The 15,158-nt window shown below is 41.0% G+C and overlaps 1 long non-coding RNA gene across 4 annotated transcripts in view; it reads right to left on the bottom strand.

Moving 5' to 3' along the window:
- LOC106034043 (uncharacterized) overlaps nucleotides 1–15,158 on the bottom strand; it is a 504,730-nt gene that overhangs the window by 159,743 nt on the left and 329,829 nt on the right. The window lies entirely within an intron of this gene.

Below are 15,158 nucleotides of genomic sequence, written 5' to 3'. Positions count from 1 at the left end.
GGCGGCATGCCTACTTTTAGTTAATTCCTTTGTCTGACACATTGTTCTTTCCCTCAAATATGCCTCTGCAACCTTCCTCTCTCCAGGTCAGCTGCAATTTCTGTCCTATCATTTACTAGTGGATACAGGGTTACCTTTGTATTGCTGACATTCCTAGCAGATGTCTTTGTCTGACCCAAGTGCTCCTCACCACCTGTCGCCTTGCTTCCAGGTTTGGCTATAAATAATCCTCCCCTTGCTGGTTTGACTATAAATAATCCCCTCCCCACCATCCTGGATTTTGGCATCAGCTGGTTCTAATTTGGGTAGAGTGGAGCTTCCCTTTCCTTTACAGAGCTACATTCCCTTTCCTCATCATGTTACCCACACAATAATCAAGCCCCGCACAAGAAACACAAGTATTTAGTAGAAAGATAACAAGAGATCTCCAAACCAAATGTTCGGCCTGTTTAACTACGTTTTCACCTTAGCACCTCCTCAAACCACTGGTAGCAGCACGTACAGAAGCACTGGGAGCGTACTTACGATCAAATGCACCTCTGCTCTCCTTGCTCCTCACGGAAGGGCCATCACAGCCACCCACGGGCAAGCCTTGTGGGGCAACCTTGGCAACCCCTCACACAACTGGGCTTGCTTGTGGACCAGGGCACGTCGCAGGGCTGTGGTTCCTGCAGCCCTCACATGTTTCAGCCCACATGAAAAGTGTGTGCCACAGTCAGCATCTGGCCACCAAGGCAGACAGAGTCCTTCTTCCAAAGGACCCCAGTGTCACCTTCCTGAGAGCCAAGGGCATGTACTGACTGCCTGAAGCAGGATGTGTTGGACAACCTGGATAAGAAGCCATGGTCTCGTGGGCTCTGGATGGCAAGTCTCTCCCGGCACAGGTGCTCCACAGATTTGCTCTAGGAGCTGAATTAGATCCTGACAGACACCTGTCTGAGATATCCAGGAATTGTTTCCCCCGGAAGTCACATACCTGGTGCTCAGTGGTCACTGGTTTCTCACCAGCACTCACCACGGAAGACCTGGCATTCTAGCACACATTCTGTGCATTTTGGAAGTAAGCAGATGCACTAAGCTCATCACATGAGTTCAGATATAAACTTCAGTGGGGGAAATGCTGTATGGGTACACATTTTATTTTTTAAAGCAAACGCAGAGGAATGCTTCAAACCAACCAGAGTGGCTATTGTAAAAATAAGAGGGAATTGTAGAGGCAACCCGCATACCAGCAGCCAGGATATAAGAGGGGTTGTCTACTGGCAATTCCTACAGGAAGAGGAGGGGGGAGAAGCACAACCAGCCAACAAAATCAAACACATACACACAAAGAAAAAGAGGCACATCATTTTGAATTTCCACATATGAACGGACCGTTTCCCAAAGTTTTGGCATACGTGTTCTTTGAGGGTGCTACTTCACACTCCCCTTTTCAGAAAACAGCAGGTAGCTATAACCAAGTAGCGAATGTTGCTTTTCAAGGTTTTGTCTCAAGATTGTTCTACAGAGGATAGGACAGAGAACAAATAGCACTAGAACTGGATTTGAGAAAATATTCTATTTTTATGGCATCCTCCGGAAAAGCAGTGATTGCAGTAGTAGCAATAGGCCACCTGCAGCAAGATAGGCAACATGTGAGAGTTAGAGAGAAAAAAGAAAGTGCTGACAGACTTTTTCAAAACCATTAAAGAGTTGACTTGAGCCAGAAAACAAGTGATGGATTTGCTGGGGTGTGTCTTTCTCACATCTTCAGTAAAAACAGAGGAAAAGCAGAGATTAAGTAGTGACTGAGTCTGCAGAAAAGAGCTGGTGAGAGAAAGCATAGTAAACTTCTGAGAAGATATAGATGGCTGTATTCCTTCAACGGCATTATGCCAACTTGCATGCAGTGAAGACCCGTATTTAGTGACCTTTATTATTTAACCTAGACAGAGGCATTCCTGCAAGAGGGGTTAACTTGGAGAGAGCCAAAGTGGGCAGCGATGCCCCTACATGCAACCAGAGGCACTAACGCTGCAGAGCTGAGGAACTCTGGGTGACCTCGAGGGCCGCACATACAAGTCTTGCTGCAAAACCCGTGAGAACTTTTCCTGCTATGATTATAAACTTTACTAAGTTAGACTCTCACAGAGTTATATAACCCTATGTGGTAGTTAATGAAGTGCTGGATGTAAGAAAAATAACTGCAATGTTATTTTGCCCCTGGTATACTTTGCCTTATAAGGATTAAACCTAGAGCTAATTCACTTGTGTTTTGTGATCTCTATCATGCTGCAATAATAATACTTAGCACTTTATAGCACTTTTCACTTATAAAAAGTGCTTTACAAACATTATCTAATTATTAATCTTCACAACAGTCCTGTGACATAGGTATACAGGTCAGTTTAATGTTCTGTTTTAATAAACTACTAGCACTTCAGTAAATTGAAAAGTATAAAACACATTAAATTCACTTAGGAGAAACAAAAGTTAGTGAACAAATTGCAATTCTCCCTACAACATTCTAGGTGGGCAATACACAAAGCAAACTGTCAGCGATCACCACCTCTCAGGTCAATCTATATAACAAATATTTCAATTAAGTAGTTGAGAGACTCATTTTTTCAGATGAGAGAGTCCCTTTTTGGAACACATTACTCATGCTATCAGAGAGGATGAGGTCCTTTGATCAAGGCCACACTACACTAAGTTCACTACAAACAAAACACACAGCAGTCCCTACCCTACAATGTTTTGCATCTAGGTGTAGAACAAGGGACAAGAGATGGGGAATGAGAGGAAATCAGTACGGTAAACAGTAACACATTACGCCTCAAATTACATCTAGCTACACAAACATATGCAAAGCCATTTTATGTTAGCTATGCTCGCCATCTCATTAATGCTCTGCAGTTTCCCCCATTGATACATCTCAGACTGCAGTTGTTTAGGATCAAAGTCAGGACAAGAGTTTGGCATTTGGTAATCACAGCATCACACAGACTTAGGTACACAGTCACAAGCTGGGTTTCCCACAAGGTCACCACTCATTCAGTGCATGGCATGGACTTGTCTGGGATGCATCAATGTAGGGCAGGAGGCTGCTGTTTGATGAGGAGAATGGCCACCCTGTGCACTGCCAAGGTTCAGAGCTCTGTAGTGACCAAGGAATACAGGAAAAAGGGTGGAGAGAGAATCCTACTTAAGGTAGTTTCAAAGTTGCTCTGAAGAGTTTGGAGTCTGTACTGCTACTGTCAGAAGAGTCTATCAGATACAGGACAAGACTCTTCAAACCAAGCTTTTCACTCAAGGTCACCTATCAGTTGTATGTTCCTCATGTGCTCCAGAGCCTGACCTGAAACCTGGGGTCTGCCTTGCTCGACGTGCTGATCACTCAGAAATGCAGCTGAAGTGAGAGGGAGCTGCACGTTCAGCATACTGCCTGGTGTTACATATTCTGAAAGAGACTGAAGACTGGGTTCTCAAATTATAGGTACTTTCAACCTTGAATTGCTGTGTCCCGGTCTCCATCTGTCAAATGAGGACAATAATTCCTCCTCATTTCACTGGGGTGTTATGAAAATAACTTCATTAATGGTTTGTGAAGCACTGTAGTTTTGAGTGCTATATAGAAACCTAGGAGGAAATTAATAATTCTGTCTCTGGAGCAAGTTTTGAAAAGCACACAAAAAAAAGGGCCTGAAGGCACACACTTAACAGAAAAGAAAAAATAAAAAATTGAAACATTTGAACAAAATATTTGAACTGCTCATTATGTGAGTGCAGCCCATGCTTTATCCAGCAGATTTCACCCTGATTTTAACTCTCAGTTTGCAATCTTAGTAATATCTTCTATATTTGTAAATTACTAAGTTTCTGAAAATAGCTATCCAGCTTTCCACAAAGGCTGTAGCACAGAATCACACTGATGAGCCCATGGCTCACTAGCATCACTGACAATACTGTACAGAGTCACTGTACGTACCTCTAGCATTTAAGCTCATGGAATAAACCAACAATATCATCTTTCTCAAGAGGAAGTAGTACTTCAAGGACAGAAGACCATATTTTGACAGTTGATTTTGAAGGTATTGCCAGTAACATAGGAAGGATGCAGTTCAGGAAAAAGAAGGACTCAAAATTGTGAACAGAGCAACAAACGCTCACTTCCTTTCCAGAAACAGCCGAACTATTTTGATTATTGTCATTCCAAATACTTTGCCCACGAACCAGTTCAAAATCGAATAATATCAGCCCAAACAGTTAAAATCTATGAAGATTGAAAAAGAAATATATAGTGTTTACAGTAGTTTATAAGTGAAAATTTTCAGGTTATCTTGATGGCAGTCAATATTTTCTTCCCTACCTAGAGCACATACCGTTCCACACAGAGCAAGCACGTGCTTTGCTAGCAAGTTGTCTTCAGTGCTGAAGGGTTCTTTATTATTATTTATTTGTTTTCATTATACACCCTCTAGCTGTTTCTTATATGGAGAGAATAATATTTCTCAGCTTCCCTTAAATAATATACAGATGACTAATCACTGTGGCACCCAGGAAAGATATGTCAGGTAAAGTAAACATTCTGAAAAGAACGAACCCTTGAGCTATCCCTGCCAAATACTCTTACCTGGAACTGTCACAATGATTGCGGTATGACCAAAGAAGGAGCCTTTGATGACTGAGGAGTTATCTGAATTAGAAAACTGGCTGATGAGTAGTAAAAAGCCTACTGCCACTTAGTTTAAAGCAGTGGCCTCTAAAAGAGATAACAGAACCAGAAGGTTGCCTTTCATGACTATAACAGTGAGACTATCAAACATGTTTTTAAAATACGAGCGAGAGAAAATTGCTATTGGCTGCTTTACTGCTATTTGTCCCACGTACTTAAATAGTAAAATTGTAATGGGTGCTTTTTGGCAGAACAACATTATACCGGAATGGGTTTATAATTGGGGGCTGAAGCTAAAACTAGAACTGCAACTTCCTCAATACCGGCTTAGAAAAAAAGGGACACCCAGTGCCCCATATCCCTTCTGAATCCAGACTTTATGAAAACCAAGTATGCAGAATGGTGTCCTATAAGATTCTTGGTCAGGAAAATAAATAAATCAATTAAAAAATCCTGAATATTATGTTATTACTCTCAACATGAAAGAGGATGCGATCTGTTTTAAGTGTGCTGAAACAATCTGTTTTAGGTATGCTATGGCACAAATTACTTCATTCTTTTAAGTTTTTAAGAACTGTTTTTGTGTGTATATCAGGCACTATTCAAACTTTTAAAATTTACTGCTTACCATAACGTTGGCCCCAATCTGGAAAGCAATTTTACCCTCATTCTAAGGCAATGATTGCAATACCCACATTTTTTGTTCTTAGCTGCCAGCGTTTTTATTTTTACGTGCCTCACCTGTATTTTGATGACAAGTTCTGACACTGGGTAACATTTCCGATGCCCTGAACTTGTTACACAAATTTATGCGAGGAGCGAAAGAGGACCCTGTCTGTATTAATGGAAGTCTGCAGCCCAGCAGATCAGACGAGGCTGGCATGTGATGTGTAACAGTGTTTGAGAGACAAGGAGCTCTGAGGGCTCTCTCCCTGAGCCGCCACAGGCAGGCTGTGGGACAGCAAAGGCTCACAGACCTCACCTATGTGAGAGAGGGACACTCTTCCATCCTGAACCTCATCTGCCAGAACTGAACTCAGTCCTGTCACCGACTGTAAAAGAACAAACGATCCCTAAGCAAAATACATGGAAAGGCAGAGAATCCATGTAAGTGGTTGCAGAACTGAATCCACGATGTTGAGCCCCTTCACAGCCTGTCCAAAATACTACAATACAATAGCAAGCACAATATCTCAGACCAGAAGTAACTAATGTCTCAAAGGCACATTTAAAACTCCAAGTTTGTCAGGGCAAGGTAAAAGAAAGCAACTTAAAACAGACAGCTTATTTCTCCTCTTGCCACAATTCCTTACGATAGTTCTTCATCCACAGTGACCTCCTTGTTATCACACAGCTGATATTTCCCTCTTCCAGATGTATTCCCATATACTTTGTGCTATAGACAGTAAAGCTTTGTTTGGTCCTCACATGCATCTGGAATATAGGCCTGTGGAATGCAGCTGGGAGCTGCGTATGCAGAAATGCCTGTGCCAGAGCTGAAAAGAGCAAACCCACTTCAAAGGAGCAGTGGAGAGAGTCAGAAATTGGTTGGACAAGAAGGATGATGTGCGGAAAGGGAAAAGATAATGGGAGCTGCAGTTTGCATGTGACACTCATGAGAAGATTAATATACATAATTATAAGCAGCTCGCAACAGTGTCCTCCCAGGTGGGCTGCATCTGACTGATATTAGTGGAAGCCCCTTGAAGAGAAGGGTCCAGCACGAATTTTCAGGAATTTATTCTGATGGTAAAATATTCCTAATCTGATCAAATGCTGCTGGTAAGAGTAAGTGAGGGTTAGAGGAAAATCTCGAGCCATATTTGCCTACCAACTCACTTTTCTTGTTTCACATGAAATCAAACCTCTAATATGAACTACTACTTATTTCTTCACAGATACACCTTTGAAGTACACAATTAAGTAATTCATAAAATATCATCCATTACACAATAAAGAGAGAAATGCAAGCTATGCCTTTTCAAATATCTCATTATTCCCAAATTAGAGGAACATTCTTTTTCAAAGAAGATTAAATCCACCCCCTTGTATTTTTTTTTTCTTTTTTTGTTTGTTTGTTTGTTTGTTTTTCCTCCTGAAAGCAGAGGAAGAGAACATCTTTTACACTTGCCCATAGCAGGAGACAGCTGACTGGAGAAGGTTGGTGTGTACCCATCCACAAAAATGAGAAGAAAATTCACACAAAAAAGCTAAGGAAGCAACGGGCTGAACTTTATCTGGTGTGTGAGGCTGATGCTTATAGACCTGGAGGCCTGTGTTTTGATGAACAGATCCAAGAGAGGTTATTTGGGGAAATGACTTATTTTCCAAAGCAGTTTTATGCTTTGGAACTGCTCTGTCAGCATTAGCATGACTTGTAGCTGTGTGTGTGTTCTCCAACTCTGTATCTGCCATTTTAAAATCACAGAACCATTTACGTTGGAAAAGACCCTCAGGATCATCAAGTCCAACCATCACCTAACACCACCAAGTTCACCACTAAACCATGTCCCTAAGCACCACATCCACACATCTCTTGAACACCTCCAGGGATGGCGACTCCACCACTTCCCAGAGCTGCCCGTTCCAATGCCTAGCCACTCTTTCCATGAAGAAATTCTTCCTGACATCCAACTTAAACCTCCCTGGTACAACTTGACGCCATTTCTTTTACTAGCACCTCTAGAGTACTACCCACAGCTTGCTTTTCGATCTACCAACTATTGATTTCACATCAGTTCAGTAGTTTTGTCAAGATTTTTAGATATAATCAGTTGTGTGACTTAGCAATGCTGTAAGTACTTTTCCTCTCAATTATCTCCTGTGTGAGAACACTAGGAAAAAAAAAAGCAACAAAACAGACACTTAGTAATAAAACTGACTTATTTTGTCCAGCCAAATATACATAAAATCTCCTAGTATGATCCTCCTGGCAGAGCTAAGGAATAACAGGGCCAGATTTGTAATGAAAAATGAATGTCTTATCACCCTAAAATCTGGTTCATGTTTGATAATTGGCACCTTTCTTCCATTTACAGTTTTCATATTATGCAAACACATATACTCTGAGTCAATGAGGTATAGAAAGATAAGCTTCAAACACATTATGGACAATCAGGATAAACTAGAGCTCTGGACCCCTGGGCTGCTCTGAGCCTTTGGAAACAATCAAGGTTTATGGTGTTTAACCGTTGTCTCAAGGGAAGCACATGCAGCTTTGGTGAGAAAATGCACTCAAAGAACCATGAGTTTTTGTAGCAGAAGGTGCAACCTGTCGAGGCAAGTGATTATCATACATAAAATAGCTTTTGAAAATGTGATTATCAAATCCAAAATATACACCTTACAAAGTCCAAATCTGTCCATGTTGCAGACCCTGAAATAAAAAAAACTGATTCTTACACACAAGTATGGGAATCTGTTTACCCCGTTACATCAACATTAGATGAAGTTCAACAAAACGCTAAAAATAAAGTTCAAGGAACCACTAAAGGCAGAATACTGTTTCTTGAAAGTTCTCAAGCTCTCTAAGAGTAACTTTTCTCAGGGGTGCAACAAGGGACTGGTTGAGAGATAATGGTCACCAAGTTGCAACAAGCGATATCAATTAAATATTGTTAAAGAAAAGAGCTCCAGAAGGATAATCACTAACATGTACCCCAGAGAGATTGTGCCATCCCTGCCCTTGGAGATGTTCAAAACTTGCCAGGACCAGTCCCAAACAGCCTGATCCAACGTGGCCGTGCTCTGAGCACAGAACTGGTACTCAGGAGTGCCTCACCTCCTGCTGACTCTCCTGAGAGCTCACAGCCTGCTCCTCACTGGGAGCTGGGGTGGAGCAAGCCACTTCTAATGGTCAGGAGAGCCTGCAGTCTCTTTTCCCATGGTATAAGTGCAAATTTTAACCTGGAAGAACCTTGATATTTTCTTTTGTGAATCAGAATTAATGGCGGTTCAAAGTACGTCGATGAATAAGTGAAACAACGGATTAAATTTTCTAAGAAGAAAGATTACACTTCTGGCAGGTAAATATCCATTTCATAACTGCATCTTTCACCTGAGAAAGACTGTGAAACGAGGGTGTCACATGCCAAGCTACTTACTCACTATGGTGGCTTCCCGAAAATCCTGTACAGATGAGATGTTTCATCTCTGTTCTGTGCCACTAAAATTCTCTCCTGTGCTTTACCAAGCTTATTAGATTGCTTTCCAAACAAAAGCACACAGACGATGGGGAGAAGGCTGGAATGAAGGGGTGGGTGGGGATTATAGCAGCAGTGTGGTTTTGTTAGAGATGCTGGAAACATCACGTCTTAGGTTCATTAAATGGTCAATTCCTGAACAGTCATGACTTATTACCATACGGGTGGTTTACAGGAAATTGATAATTAATCTAAGAAAGGGAAAACTTAACTAATATTTCTCCAGAAAACCTGAGGGCAGCCTTTGTGAAATACTTGCTGTTACACAAGAAGGAAACAAAGGAATGGAACAGTTTTTGGAAAAGTGTGACACTGAGGCACAAGCTGTTCTCAGAAAGGGACTTGCCTGTGGTCTCGAAGGCCGAAAGAAGAGCCAGTTAAGGTTTCATCTCTGAAACCACAGGACTAGGAACCAACAGTAGGAATCCAGTCAACATAACAACGCTGAAAAGAACATACTGTCTTATGTGGGTTTTATATTTGTTTCTACAAGCAGCTCCAGAGACTTTTAAACAAAGAAATCACACTAAAATGATCAAAATAAGGGAAAACTTAACAGCAGACTGAAATTTGCAAGGAAGTTTTGAATACCAGATTACACTGCACAAAACACTAGGGTGGATGGCAGGAGAGAGAACGTAGGAACAAACCAAAATCACTTAAGGCTTATGAAGTCTCTCTTCATCTGTTACCTGACCTTCAAATTGCAAGGTTTCAGAAAACAGTATTTCAAACTATCCATATTTGAAGGTAACTCCTCCAGAGTATCCTCGGTTTCAATAAATATTACTTTTTTTATTCATTTATTGTTTGAGTTGTGCCTTCTGTGATGTGCCCGCCAATGTACTCCAGATGAACCGTGTCAGTCTCAGTCTTCAGTTCCTCTCCTGCCTTTATCTCCCCTGGGCCTTACATGAATCTTTCTGCCTGGAACTGTAGGTAGTCCATGTCATGGGGAACATTTTTTCCTTACATCTTAGAATCCGGTAATTTATAACACGAAATTAAAACCAACATAAATTAGTAATTCAATCCCTATATTCCAATTTAATGAACTAGAGGCTTCATTGCATTATTGTTTTGTGCCACTGGACCAATCATTTGGTTTACAGATGGAATGTACTTCCTTCTTAATAAATAAATACATAAAAAAATAAAGGTATCCTCAATGCAATTATGTTGATGTCCCTCAGGAACCAGAATGCAATTATTTAAAATATTATTTCCTTAGATTACTCTCAAGAAAATAAGGAAAGAAATATGAAATTTGTGTCCTTTTAGCTTAAGCTCATTTTAAGAGCAGCAACAGTGATGCAGTTAGTCCCCAGTGGCAACTGAGAAGCACTTAGCCAGAAAATTGTTATTGGATTACAGTTCTGGCTTCATAAAATGTGGCTAAAGATCATTTTAGACATCCATGGAATGACCCACTGTCAAAACTGGTATGACAAACAAGTGACAAAGTTATTCTATATGGCTATTTTTGAGGATTTTTCAGATCACAAAGGTAACTTGGGGCTGTATCAGCCTACACAGTTTTGATTCAATTATAAAAATAACTCACAATAATAAGAATTCTAGCATAAATAATTGGATCCCTCCGGAGGGAGAAAAAAAATCCCCACAAACATGTGCATATACTTTCAAGTGTTCCTGAAGTATAAACAATTGTGAAGTGATATGGTGATCAGAAGTCAATTCTCATATTGAAAACTACCTTTCAAACTAACTGGTCTTCTTCATTAAAATAAACAAGATGAAAAGGGCACCAAAGGACACTGCATGATTTTTAACAATGTGCAAACTGAAACCACTTAGATACCACTAAAGATCACGCGATCCTTTTCATTTCACTTTACAGTCTTTCTCAAATAGATGATTTCCTGGATGAGAATCCTGCCTCCCGTATTTTAATCTGCTGTTAAAAACGAATAACTAATGTGAACATATAACAGATGTACACGTGCAAACTTAAATAAGCGCAAAGACAAAACAAAACCTTTCACCTTTGCATTTGAGGTCACCAGTGACTGCTGGCAACACAGTGAAAACAAAGACTTTAACCAAAAACCTAACACGAGACTGAATTTTTTCACATAAACTCTTTGCAATTTTTCTTTGCTGCCCATTACATGGTATGTCTTTGCTCATGTAATTACATAATTAACATCTTCAGCACCTATTTCATCCGTTGTTAATTTTGCTAAATATAAATATGGACATGCTCAAGAAAACAAACTTGGGAAGAAAAGAAGCTTAACCGATTTAAAGAAAAAAGGTCTATATGCATACAGATAATCAGTATCTATCACCGAGCCTTACTAGATGCTTGTAACCCACACAACGGCCCTCTGACTAGAAGTGCTCCCACAAGGACAGCTTTCGTGGGGATGACTTCTCTTTACAGAGGTGGCATGAAAGTGGCGGTACAAGGAGGTCTCGGTTTAGTTTGTCAGCAATCGCTCACACAGCTTGTAGCACCAAAGGGCAGTAGCAGAAGCTGCATCTGTCAACTACATCTGTCTCACAACGCTGTTGGTTCCCAAATCTGTTTTCTGAAAATCAAAACGATTTGGGAAGGGAGGAGATAAACTTGGCAGCTAAAGGCCCAGGAGATTTTTTGCAATTTATCCTGCAGGTCAAAGCCACATTCTTTAGCTGAGAGCACTACATGACCATGGTCATAATTCTCTTGAAGATGTGGGGATGAAGATTAGGAGGCTGGCGGAGGATTATTCCCTCATACCTCTGCCATGAAAGAAGAAAGGAAAGTAGCAGAAAGTCTCCAGGAAACAAAGAAGATTCTAGTTTGAACGGGGAAGTTCCCAAAGTTTTAATCGATCTACCCTTGGCGAGCAAATTGGCAGTTTTATTTCCTCCACAAAAATGTCCAAAAAGTAATTCCGTTCATCCTTGTGAAAAAAGAAAACATCAGATGGGTTCCATTTAGCGGGGTCACGGAGACCAGATCTGTGTTCATCCAACATATGGATCCTCACATTTAGGGTCAGATTTTAAAACTTTTACTCACAACAAAAATTACTTAGCTCCTTGAATGATACCACCAGGTCATGGAGGATGGTGATATTGAACCAAAGGAAGAGAATCACCGAGGGCTGTTTGCAACACAAACATACTCTCAAACTTGCTGCTTCCATACAGAAGGATACGGTTTCTCTATCCAGATGCATAATGTCATTTGATATAGCAGTTAAGGAAGAGAACTGCTTTGTTTTCAAAAATCCTTCTCATTAAGAGCCAGCATCAAGCTTGTTTCATTGCACAGAATTATCATCCAAAACTATACTGAACTCCATCCCCCCAAATCCTATCCTAACCTGCTTATTTCCAGAGTTCTGTTTAATTATCCAAAAGTGTAGAAGAAAGTGGAACCGTCCAGTTTGAATGCCCTGATGCTGCTTCAGCAGTTTCTGCTCCTGGCACATGCTATTCCAAGAGCCAGTGATCGCTGGAGTTAAAGTGCACGCAACCAGCTGAATAGGATGCAATTCTTATTCTTATGATGAATATCAGGGTCAGAGGTGAGTGCCAGATAACACATAGCAGATGTGGAGGGAGTAGAAGGAATTCTGTTTACTTTGGGTGACCACCTACATTTCAGGGGTGGGGGGTGTGCAAAAACATCTAAAACTGAAAAATAAAGACTATTTAAGGGACTGCATTGTAAAATACTTTGCAGGACAAAGCTACATACTTGTATGTTACAGTGAAATATTGTTGAAATAAGACACAGTCCAGCCCAAATTAACCAGTCACAGAATGCGACTCTTCAGAAAACAAGTAAGAGAAATCTTTTTAAAAGTCACCCCGTGATCACCTCAGCTGGTACTGAGAAACTGTATTTCTTTCTCTGTGGCCTGTATTTCTTTCCATTTCAGGGTTTTGAGGGACTAGCGGCAAAGCAGCCTCATCAAGAAATGGAGAAAATCTGATCTGAACCTGGGAGAAGTCCTAGACAGTCCCTGTGAAGACTCTGGAAAGATGCAGCACAGCACAGCTTATTTACAGTCTTTCTGCATGGGTCAAAGAGGTACTGCAAGCTGTCACTAGCTGCCAGGGCCACATCCTCAGCCCTACAGCCCAGGTCATGCAAAAGGGACCTTTAGTTGCTCAGCTTTTCACAGCCCATGGTTAAGAACGAGGAACCACTCTCCTCAACACCCTCAGCTTTTAACTCTTGAGCAGCAAGGAAGCACTTTTGTGACTACATTCAGCTACTGAGAGAGACACGGGAGAGGACTGATCGCTTCAGGTACGCTGATGAGCTTACTGTACAAAGAATGAACTCTTGCACTTTGGTTCTCATGCTCCCCCTTACCTCCCAAGGAAATCATGAAAGTCATTAAGGATCTTGATGTTTTCCATATGGATGTTTCTACAAGTTAGAAGGTCAAAGTGGACCAGTTAGAGAACTTCAGATCATCAGAAAGGACTGAAAGCAAAAAGGGAGGTAGGGGAAGGAAAAGCAGTTCACTTGTAAAAGGAAAAAAAAAACCACAACTCTCCCCACCTCACCCCTCAAAAAAAAAAAAACCCAAACCAACAAACAAACAAACCTAAAAAAGCAAACTATCCTGGGACAAGTTGCATTCCTCACGATGCTACAGACACCCACTTCCCGGACTGCTGAAATCAATGCCTTTGTGAAGACTGCCACGACAGTCTTCCAGCAAACAGACTGGGGGGGGGGGGGGGGGGGGAGCTGAGGGGGTGAGTGTTGAAAGTTTTCCCAAAAAACCTTTCTTTTTTTTTTTTTCCTAAAACAGATCTAGTAGCTACATCCACACAAAATGATCAAGTCAGTGCTCAAAACAGACTTAACGGGAACATCATTATGATTTTTATTTTTATCTTTATAGAAAATCTAGTAGAGGCTAATACAGATCTTAGAAAATAGTTGAGGAGGAAAGTTCATTCGAAGCAGGAAACAGCAGGAAATAAATCAATAAATAGATCACCATGTGGAAGCCCACCAGTTAGCTTTCTAACTGAGTTGTTCCTTTAATTCCTTTAGAAACTTTGGTCTGGACATCAAGGATTCAATCTAGTTTTTATAGGTAAAGTACACAGCGTGGAAGTAAGTGCAGCTAATGATCTCTGATCTGTTCTGAACTCGTTGAAGATACAACTGTACTACATTTTAAAAGATATACACCATCTCATTTATAGGATGGATGGAAGTGGAGGACAATTTAAGTAGAAAATCCATTAGTTTTCAGTTCTAAGCCTTCTATGCAATGTACAACTCATCGCAGGTAACATTAAAGGTAATTAAAAAAAAATATGATTCTCTAAAGCCAAAATGTATTTGCAGCATAAAGCAGTCATTCTTTTTTAGAATCAAAACAATCTGCAGAAACAACGCTGATATTGCTAGAGTTTGGCTGAAACAAACGAGCAAGAAAACAATCATTTCTCAGAAAGTGGAAGGGAATGTATCCCCTTCCTCCCCCCTCCTCAGTTAACTTTTGGTCTGCTGCCACACTTCCATTTTGGCAACCAAAGGAATGCTGTGGGCACCATATAAAGGCATCTGTGGCAGCCCGGGGGTTAAAGTAGACATTTCTCATCTTTGACAGATGGTTAATTCATGGTCATTATTACTACATTCAGTTGCTCAATAATTTAGATATGACAAACATGTGTGTAGGAATATATGCCAGGGCACCCTTCGAGGAATCCCAAAATGCAATATCCCCTCCATGATTTCTCCATACATCCTCACACTGAGTGTGACAGATTGAAACAAATGTAAGCTTGCTGAGCACTTCAATTCCCTGGTGCCACTCTTGTTACATTAGAGAGTGGTTCTGCAGAGTTACTGTGTCCAGACCTTGGGATAGATGAATTGGCTTGCCTAAAACAACCCTTTTGTCAATAAGCGCAATGCAAGCCCTTCCTTCCCAGACCCCAAACCCACCCTTAAGGCCTAACTTTTGCAGTTGTGTTGCTGCAAGTATCATCACCACTTAAGCAACCACAGGAAAACTATGCTGCAGACAAGGTCACAGTCTGAGTGGCACTGGGTGCTACTGGGAGCTACTGGCAGGCTGCCCGGCGGGGCTGTAAAGCCGTTCCTATCCGACCCGTCTGCTTCTACCCCACGCAAATGAAGAGTCACAAAGTGAAGCCACTCAGACTGTCCTTCCCTCTCTGTTACCATCCCTTATCCCAAACCCAATCCATTTTCCCACATGGAAACCACCATACAGATGAGCGTTTTTTCTTAAAAACTAGTTTTAAAACTTCCTTTCCCTTCTTTCAGGTGTTAGAGGAAACCA

The sequence above is a fragment of the Anser cygnoides genome, chromosome 8 (genome assembly GCF_040182565.1).
Source record: "Anser cygnoides isolate HZ-2024a breed goose chromosome 8, Taihu_goose_T2T_genome, whole genome shotgun sequence".
Lineage (NCBI taxonomy): Eukaryota > Metazoa > Chordata > Aves > Anseriformes > Anatidae > Anser > Anser cygnoides.
Note: the sequence above shows the minus strand (reverse complement) of the source record. Positions and strands in the feature narration are given on the sequence as shown.